Here is an 8,253-nt window from a genome sequence, read left to right as displayed (position 1 = left end):
ATGACATTATCAAATATATCTAACATACCACAACAGAAAAAATGGACTAGAGATCACCCTTTTGAACTAATTATTGGTGATGCATCTTCAAGAGTGCAAATAAGGAAAGCAACTCAAGAAGAATGTATGTATAGCAGCTTCCTATCTCAGGAGAAACCTAAAAAGATAGAAGAAGCTCTGTTGGATCCTGATTGGGTTTTAGCCATGCAAGAGGAGCTAAACCAATTTGAAAGGAATAAAGTTTGGAAGCTGGTACCCAAGCCATTTCTGAATGTATGTTACAATAAGATTAGTAGCACATTTTTGTATATTGTAATGCCTTAGTGAACTAGATATTGTAGAATGTTTAAGTCATGTTGACTACTAGATTGATATGCAAGATAGGTTGGTTAATTGTAAATATTAGATGCTTTGTAATCTTGTATAAATGAAATGAAGTTAACTGTCATGAAGACAATCTCAACGGATGTTTCACTAAGCTTCAACGGATGATCAACCAAGACTTCAACAGATGATCAACCAAAGTTTCAACAGATGATCAACCATAGTTTCAACGGATGATCAATCTGAGTTTCAACGGATGATCAAATTCAAAAGAGCAGTTGATAGTGACTTGACAGTCACATGCGTTGATTGTATGCAAAAGGAATGTGACAGCCTATTATCAGGTTTTAGAGAACAAAGAAACATTTCGATTTCCATGCTAAACTGAAGATATTCAAAGATACTGGATTGAAAAATGAAGAAGCATGAGAATTAGACTAGAAACATTTTGTCTTATTTGTTTGTCTTTTTATCATGTAACTTGGTGATATATAAACCAAGAGTAGCAAGTAGAACTTTATCCAAGTAAGTAAGCAATTACCAGATAAATAAAAAAAGCTAAATCTGTAAAAAAATTCTCTGTTCTTGTAGTTCAACTTGTAAGTAGCTGTGTATAACATTGTAACTCAGAGTCATCTACTTAATATATATCTCTGGTGGAAAAGTTCAATCCACCAGAAAGTTTTTAAATACTTATATTTGATTACTTTGTGTTTTGATTTCATCAATACTTTCATTCCGTACCACAGCCAAATTAAACACAGTTATATAGTCATAGTAGAACTGTTCTTAAAATTGAAAAAATAGCCAGAATTACATTCAACCCCCTTCTGTAATTCTTTGTTAGATTATTTGGGAATAACAGTATGAGATACTCAGTATTTTTCAGTGGAGGTAGGACTTCATCAGGGGTCGGTATTGAGCCCCCTATTTTTCATTATTATTTTGGATGTGATTACCCGTGAAATCCAAGCTCATGTACCTTAGTGTATGCTTTTTGCTGATGATATTGTGTTCATAACTGAGTCTAGGGACGAAGTTAATGCCCAATTAGAACAGTGGCGTGCATCTTTAGAGACTAAAAGATTGTGTTTGGGTCGTACTAAGACTGATTATCTTTGGGCAAATTTGAGTAAAGAGAATCATGAGGAGGATGTTACGGTTTGTATTGCTAGAGAACGTGTGCCACAAACTGGAAGTTTCAAGTATCTAGTAAGGCAGGTTAGGTTAAATGGAGGGCGGCTACTGGTGTTTTATGTGATAAGAGTGTACCTTTGAAGTTGATGGGTAAATTCTACATATTGGCAGTTAGACCATCAATATTATATTGGTCTAAATGTTGGTCATTGAGAAAGGCTCATGAACGTAGATTGAAAACGGTGGAAATGTGTATGTTGCATGCGGTGGATTTGTGGTTGCACCATGTTTGATTATCTACCAAATGAGAATTTCGGAAGAGTTCTTGGTATTGAGTCTATTTCTAAGAAACTAAGGGAGGGGCGTTTACGTTGGTATGGACATCTTAGGAGAAGATGTATTTCAGCCTCGGTTAGAAGAGTTGAAGGTATTTCAGTTAGGGGGAAGAGAAAGTGAGGTAGACCGCGTAGGACATGGTAAGGCCAATAAGGCTTGGATATGGCGGCTTTAAATCTCCTGGGTGATATGACATTAGACAGGGATTCTTGGAGACGACTTATCAGGGAAGCTGTGTCTCGTGGTTACCGAAGGGTTCGTTCATAGCTTTCTATGTTGCATGAATAAATTGACATCATCACTAGCTTGTATTAGTCATTTCATAAGTTTCTTTGCTTGCGTTGATGTATTCAATTCGAGGTAAGTATCGTGTGTATAACGCCACGGGCTAAGGTATTGTATCGCAATTATCAAACACTTTTTATGTACTATTCACTAAGCCGGGGTCTTCACGGAAACAGTTTCCCTACTTTAAGGGTAGGCGCATGACTGCGTATATTTTACCCTTCACAGACCCCGTTCTAAGCGGGTTACTGGATATATTTAGTTTGATTCAGTTTATTGTATAATTTAAATGTCCCATTTACATTCCTTTGCAAACTACAATTCCAATTTATATATTTTACCCCGATTTTAACCCACTGCCAGATTATCAACATTATTTGCTTATAATTCTTTTACATTTATACATTCAGGAAAGGAAAACCAAGAGTAGATGGATTGTTGAAAAAGGTAACAATTTAGGGAAATTTCCCTAGATAGTAGTAATTGTCAACATGTCATGCTTTTGAATTTTTGAAGGGTAAAAGCATTGGAAAGTAGGCTGTGAAAGTTTGTAGTGAAGTTAGCAGAAATAGAACCCTGATATGCAACACTAAACAAAGACTAACGGTTTGGAACGCTGTTCTGTAGTTCATGTTTATAAATCTAGAAGCAAAAGATTAACAAATTTACAAGTACGGTGGATTGTTTACAGGGGTCACTAGTAAATTACAAGGGTAAATTAAAATAAGAGTACGTGGTCCCTTCTCGGGATCTAAGCATGATCAGTCGCATCCATGCACCAATTTTTATCTACTTTTGATATGGATTTTAGATGTGCAAATTAGTCTTTGCGTGTAATCAAAGGCATCTAAGAAGAAGATAATGAATTGAAAGCGGGGTAAACGAAAAACTCCCTCTCTTTCTTGTGGTAAAATGGTCCATCTACCTGATTACTTGTTTGCTTTAGTTGACTATATATGTTAAAATCTTATGGCATTGCCGCCGATGGTTAGTGTTTGAGCTCTTGTCTTCTTTGCAGTAGGTAAAGAGTGCGACTTCTAGGGTTTCAGATTGTATAATTGATTAGAATAAAAATTAAACAAATAAGTTGATAGCTAGAGTTCCTCTCCATGTAGTTTTATACTTGTGTGAGAAGATCTTCCAATGCTCCAAATCCCCGTGCTTGAGTTTCTCTATGAACATGTCTAACCAATGTGGTGGATAAGAGCAAGTACTTGGACTAAAATTGAGAGATAAACATGAACTTGAGTACGTACATAGTTGGTAGGCAAATAGAAGAATCAAGAAAATACAGAAATTTTACAAACACTAAAATCTAACCATTTCAATCAAGCACCATATGGGGGTGGAATTAAAAGGAAACATGTTGACCCCTTTTCATTCCAATAAAAACAAACACATACATAAAACTAACCAAATGCAACAAGAGGAAAAATGCTGCAAGTTATTTTGCAATATCAAGTCTTCTCAGTTGTCACCACATATATAATGCTGTGCCTCTGAATTGCTGTTTTGTACCTGCTTTGGGTCCATCAGTCACACCTGATGGATCGATATGTGGCTAACCGGGATAGCCACATGCATAGTCCTACGACTTTTGATCTGAGTTCTAGGTAGGCTGCTCAATCCAACTCAAAGTTTATCAGATTAAACAGAACAAGGAAATACGAGCTGACGCCGATTAATAGACATGATTAAAACAGCTGGCCCTGGTTCTAGTAAAGAAAATATTTGGCAAAGTAACAAACAGGAAAGAAAAATGTTATTTACAGGTGGATTGTATATTGTGTAGTAGTCATGACCATACTTGATAGGAATAGTTATGGAAACATGAGGTGAACAAATACCTCGTGAACAATGCTGCATACAAACCTCCCCCTTGTCCCTGTCGATGGGCATATAATGATAAATTAAATAAGTTATCAGAGCACATGCACAAGTACAGGAATTGTGTTAATGATTAGAAGCATGCCCATGCACGCCAGAACAGATATGAAGAAACAAACACTGGTAAGGATAAAGTGGTTCTCAGAACACTGTGAATCAAAGTCAAAGCCTCAGGAGTTTGGAAGTAAATTTTCAGATGCTGTAAAACACTGGTTACTTGGACCCTGGAAAACTGAAATTGCCCAGGAGTAGAGTTCTATTTTAACAGGAATAAAGAATATACATGATCTATTATAGACTGCAAGATCTGTCCGTTCACAAGTCAGGAACATGGAATAGTCAGAAACACTCTGATAAATGGATGTTTTATGTTTGTAAAAGCCACATAGTAACGTAATTTAAAAATAGAAATAAACTGAGGCTATTGTAATATCTTAATTTTCTTTTTCTGGGTATGCTGGATGCATTAGATAGGGGATGCAGAGGAGGAGGGGATGAGTGTTGACACTAGACTATCAACGAATGATCGAGGCTATTTTCATTTCCCTGAGCAACTAAGAGCAACCATAACAGTTTAGGCAATTATGAGCATAATCCTGGTGTTGATGGTGTCATCGAATATAAGGGGGATCAAAAAAAATTTTAAAACTAAATCAGTACATAATAAGCAAAACAAAAAATAACCATATATCAGTATAATGTAATATTTACAAGATCATCAGCTAATACAGTTGTCTGCGAACAAATTCAAACTCGACTTGGTTCGGCTCGGTTCTTTAAGAATTCGAGCTCGGACACAAAAATGTTTTCGTTAAGAAAACGAGCGAGCTCGGCTTATTGCGGCCCAAAAAAATTTTTAAAGATACGATTTTACATATTATATTATTGTGAATATTTTCGGCTAATTTTTTTCTTATAAAGACTTATAAGTTGAACTAATTCTAGCTTATCATAAGGTGATAAAGACTTATGTGAATTAAGGCACGATATACATGAAATCAACTTCATATTAATTATATTAAAATGCTCGTTTATCTCTCGCAAATAATAATCAATAACAATATTTATCAAAATAACCTTAAAGTGGTGTTTATTAGAAATACTGGTTCAATATCTATTCCTAACTTTTTGTTTGTCATCTATCACTATCTTTTACTATTATTTGTAACTTTAAATTTTTTAAAGTAAAAAAGTATTATTTTCCCATATAAATTTTGTCCCAAGTAAAAAGACTTTTAACATCAAAAAAATTTAAGTAGGGGTAATTTTTATTAGCAAAAATTAACGGGATCATTTTTAATTTTAATTAATTTGAATGTACATTTTTTTTTGACAAATACATCCATGCATATTGTAAATCCTTAGTTTTGATGATCACAACACAGCAAGCCATCATGTTGTTATTTGAGAATGTTTGCAGGATATAACAGCTTAATGTCATTGCTGTTTAAGTATCATGACAGCAAGCTATCATAAGACAGTAATCTATTTCAGCAAGCTATGATCACGATTGTCAGAATAACAGCAAGCCAAGATGCACAGTCCAGATTCAACAAAGAAGTCGAATTTCATGGAGATTTTATAGGATCTTCATATATATCAGTTGTAAGGACTTCTCTAATAAATATACGTGCATTATATATATAGAGCTCAATTATATAAATCATTTTTAATCATTCAAATTGATTTCCTAAAGAATAGGAGTTTGTTTTTCTTTCTGTATGTTCAACGTACAGAAAATATCTCTTCTATTTTGTAGAGTATAAAACGTTTTAATCAGTAGATAGAAGATAGATTTTGAAACGGGATCATTTTTAATTTTAATTAATTTGAATGTACATTTTTTTTTGACAAATACATCCATGCATATTGTAAATCCTTAGTTTTGATGATCACAACACAGCAAGCCATCATGTTGTTATTTGAGAATGTTTGCAGGATATAACAGCTTAATGTCATTGCTGTTTAAGTATCATGACAGCAAGCTATCATAAGACAGTAATCTATTTCAGCAAGCTATGATCACGATTGTCAGAATAACAGCAAGCCAAGATGCACAGTCCAGATTCAACAAGGAAGTCGAATTTCATGGAGATTTTATAGGATCTTCATATATATCAGTTGTAAGGACTTCTCTAATAAATATACGTGCATTATATATATAGAGCTCAATTATATAAATCATTTTTAATCATTCAAATTGATTTCCTAAAGAATAGGAGTTTGTTTTTCTTTCAAACTCTATCTTCTATCTACTGATTAAAACGTTTTATACTCTACAAAATAGAAGAGATATTTTCTGTACGTTGAACATCTTTCTTTCTCTTCTATCTAACGTACACATGAACGTTGGAAACCATCCTAACGATCTTAAACGGTAGAATTGGATTCTAGCCGTTGTAAGTTGTTGAGAAGGTTTCAAATGTTAATGTGTGGTTATATAAGAGGTTTTCTTGCAGTTTTATGTGGACGATTTTGCAAGCAAGAACACATACAACTCCTGATCTTTATTGTTTCTAAAATACTCTCGAGCTCTAAATATATACGCGTATTTTATTGAAGAGAGTTTATAGTTTGAGTTGTAAACTTTATCACTGATTTGTATTGTTCAAATTGTATTGATTAGTTGCTGGATAAGTTGGCTAGGGAAACAAGGGTTTAGTGGTACTTGCTAGAGGAGTTTGTACTACGGGGTAGTATAGTACTTAGAGAGCAGGTTCTTAAACAGGGTTTCAGCAAGCCATTATCAGCAGCTGGGATAAAGGGAGATATATTATTGTATCTTGTAGTTGTAACCTTCATTGATCAATAATATATTCTCTTACCAAGTTGGTAAGGGACCATGACGTAGACCATAGGGGCTTAGGGGTCGAACCTGGCTAAAATTCTTGTGTGTTCTATTTACTTTCCTGCACATTATTTTCTGCATTGCATTTAGTCATCTCAGCTTACTATCATTGTCAGATTATAGCTCAGTTGATAAAATCTCAGTAAGCTATTATCGGGTAAAATTTAAAAGTAATCATAGTTAGCCATTATCACCTATTCACCCCCCTCTAGGTGTAATTTCAGTTGGTATCAGAGCTTTGGTATACTAATCTTTCTGTAACAGGAATAGTATTCGATCGAAATGGCTGACAAATATCCCGAAGGAACCTCAGATTACCGAGCACCTCTCTTGCTTGGTACAGAAAACTATAACTGGTGGAAAGGTCGCATGGAAGTGTATCTATCCAGGGAGCCACTAGCTTTGAGAGTTGTTCAGAAGGGTCCTTTTGAGTTCAAGGACAAAGAAGGCAAAGTGAAAGACGTTGATGATCTCACAGAGGCTGAACTAATCAAATACAGCTTCAATGGAAAGGCTAGGAATTCTCTCATGAATGGGTTATGTCTTAGTGAATGTGATAAAGTCTCTTCATGCAAATCAGCTAAAGAGATATGGGATACTCTGGAATTATATCACGAAGGATCCAAGAGTTTAAGAAAGGTGAAATTGAGTAAACTAATGAATGAGTTTGGAAATTTCAAGCTTCAAGACGGAGAAACTATTCGAGAAAATCAAGCTAGATTCCAGATAAATCTGAATGCCTTAAAGCAGCTTGGCAAACATATCCCACAAGAGGAAATCAACATGAAGATACTTAGTGCTGTGCCATTTATCTATGAACCAAAGGTAACAGCTCTAGAATCCTCTCCAACTATAGATACTATGGATCAATTGGCTGTTTTTGCAGAATTGGAACAATTTGAAAGCAAAATCAAGGAAAGCCAATCAAGTTCTATGCAAGCTCCAGTTGCTCAAATGAAGCAATTAGCTCTTCACACTAATGATAGCTTACTGGAATCTGAAGATGAGTCAGACGAAGAACTAGCTTTAATATCCAGGAAGATCAGAAAGATGATCGAGAAGAAGAACAAGCTGAAAAGAGATAAAGGCAGATTTTCCAACAACAAGAAGCCCAACAAGGATTCTAAAGATCAGACATGCTTTGAATGTGGAAAGCCAGGCCATTATAAGCGGGACTGCTATAAATTGAAGTCAAAACAGCAAATTGTCTTCAAGGATAAGAAGAAAGCTAAAGCTCTAATGACTTGGAGTGATGATGACTCGGTTTCCAGTGATGATTCAAGTGGAGACATGGTCAATCTTGCCCTAGTTGGACTTGATGATGATTCTGTTCGAGGAAATTCAGAAAGTGGATACCTAGAAAGTGATTCAGAAGAAGATCAGAGTGAGGTAAACTCTTGTAAATATAATTTATCTTCTGAAAATATTATTTTGGA

The sequence above is a fragment of the Apium graveolens genome, chromosome 6 (assembly GCF_009905375.1).
Source record: "Apium graveolens cultivar Ventura chromosome 6, ASM990537v1, whole genome shotgun sequence".
In the NCBI taxonomy this organism is placed as follows: Eukaryota; Viridiplantae; Streptophyta; class Magnoliopsida; order Apiales; family Apiaceae; genus Apium; species Apium graveolens.
This window is presented reverse-complemented; position numbering follows the sequence as displayed.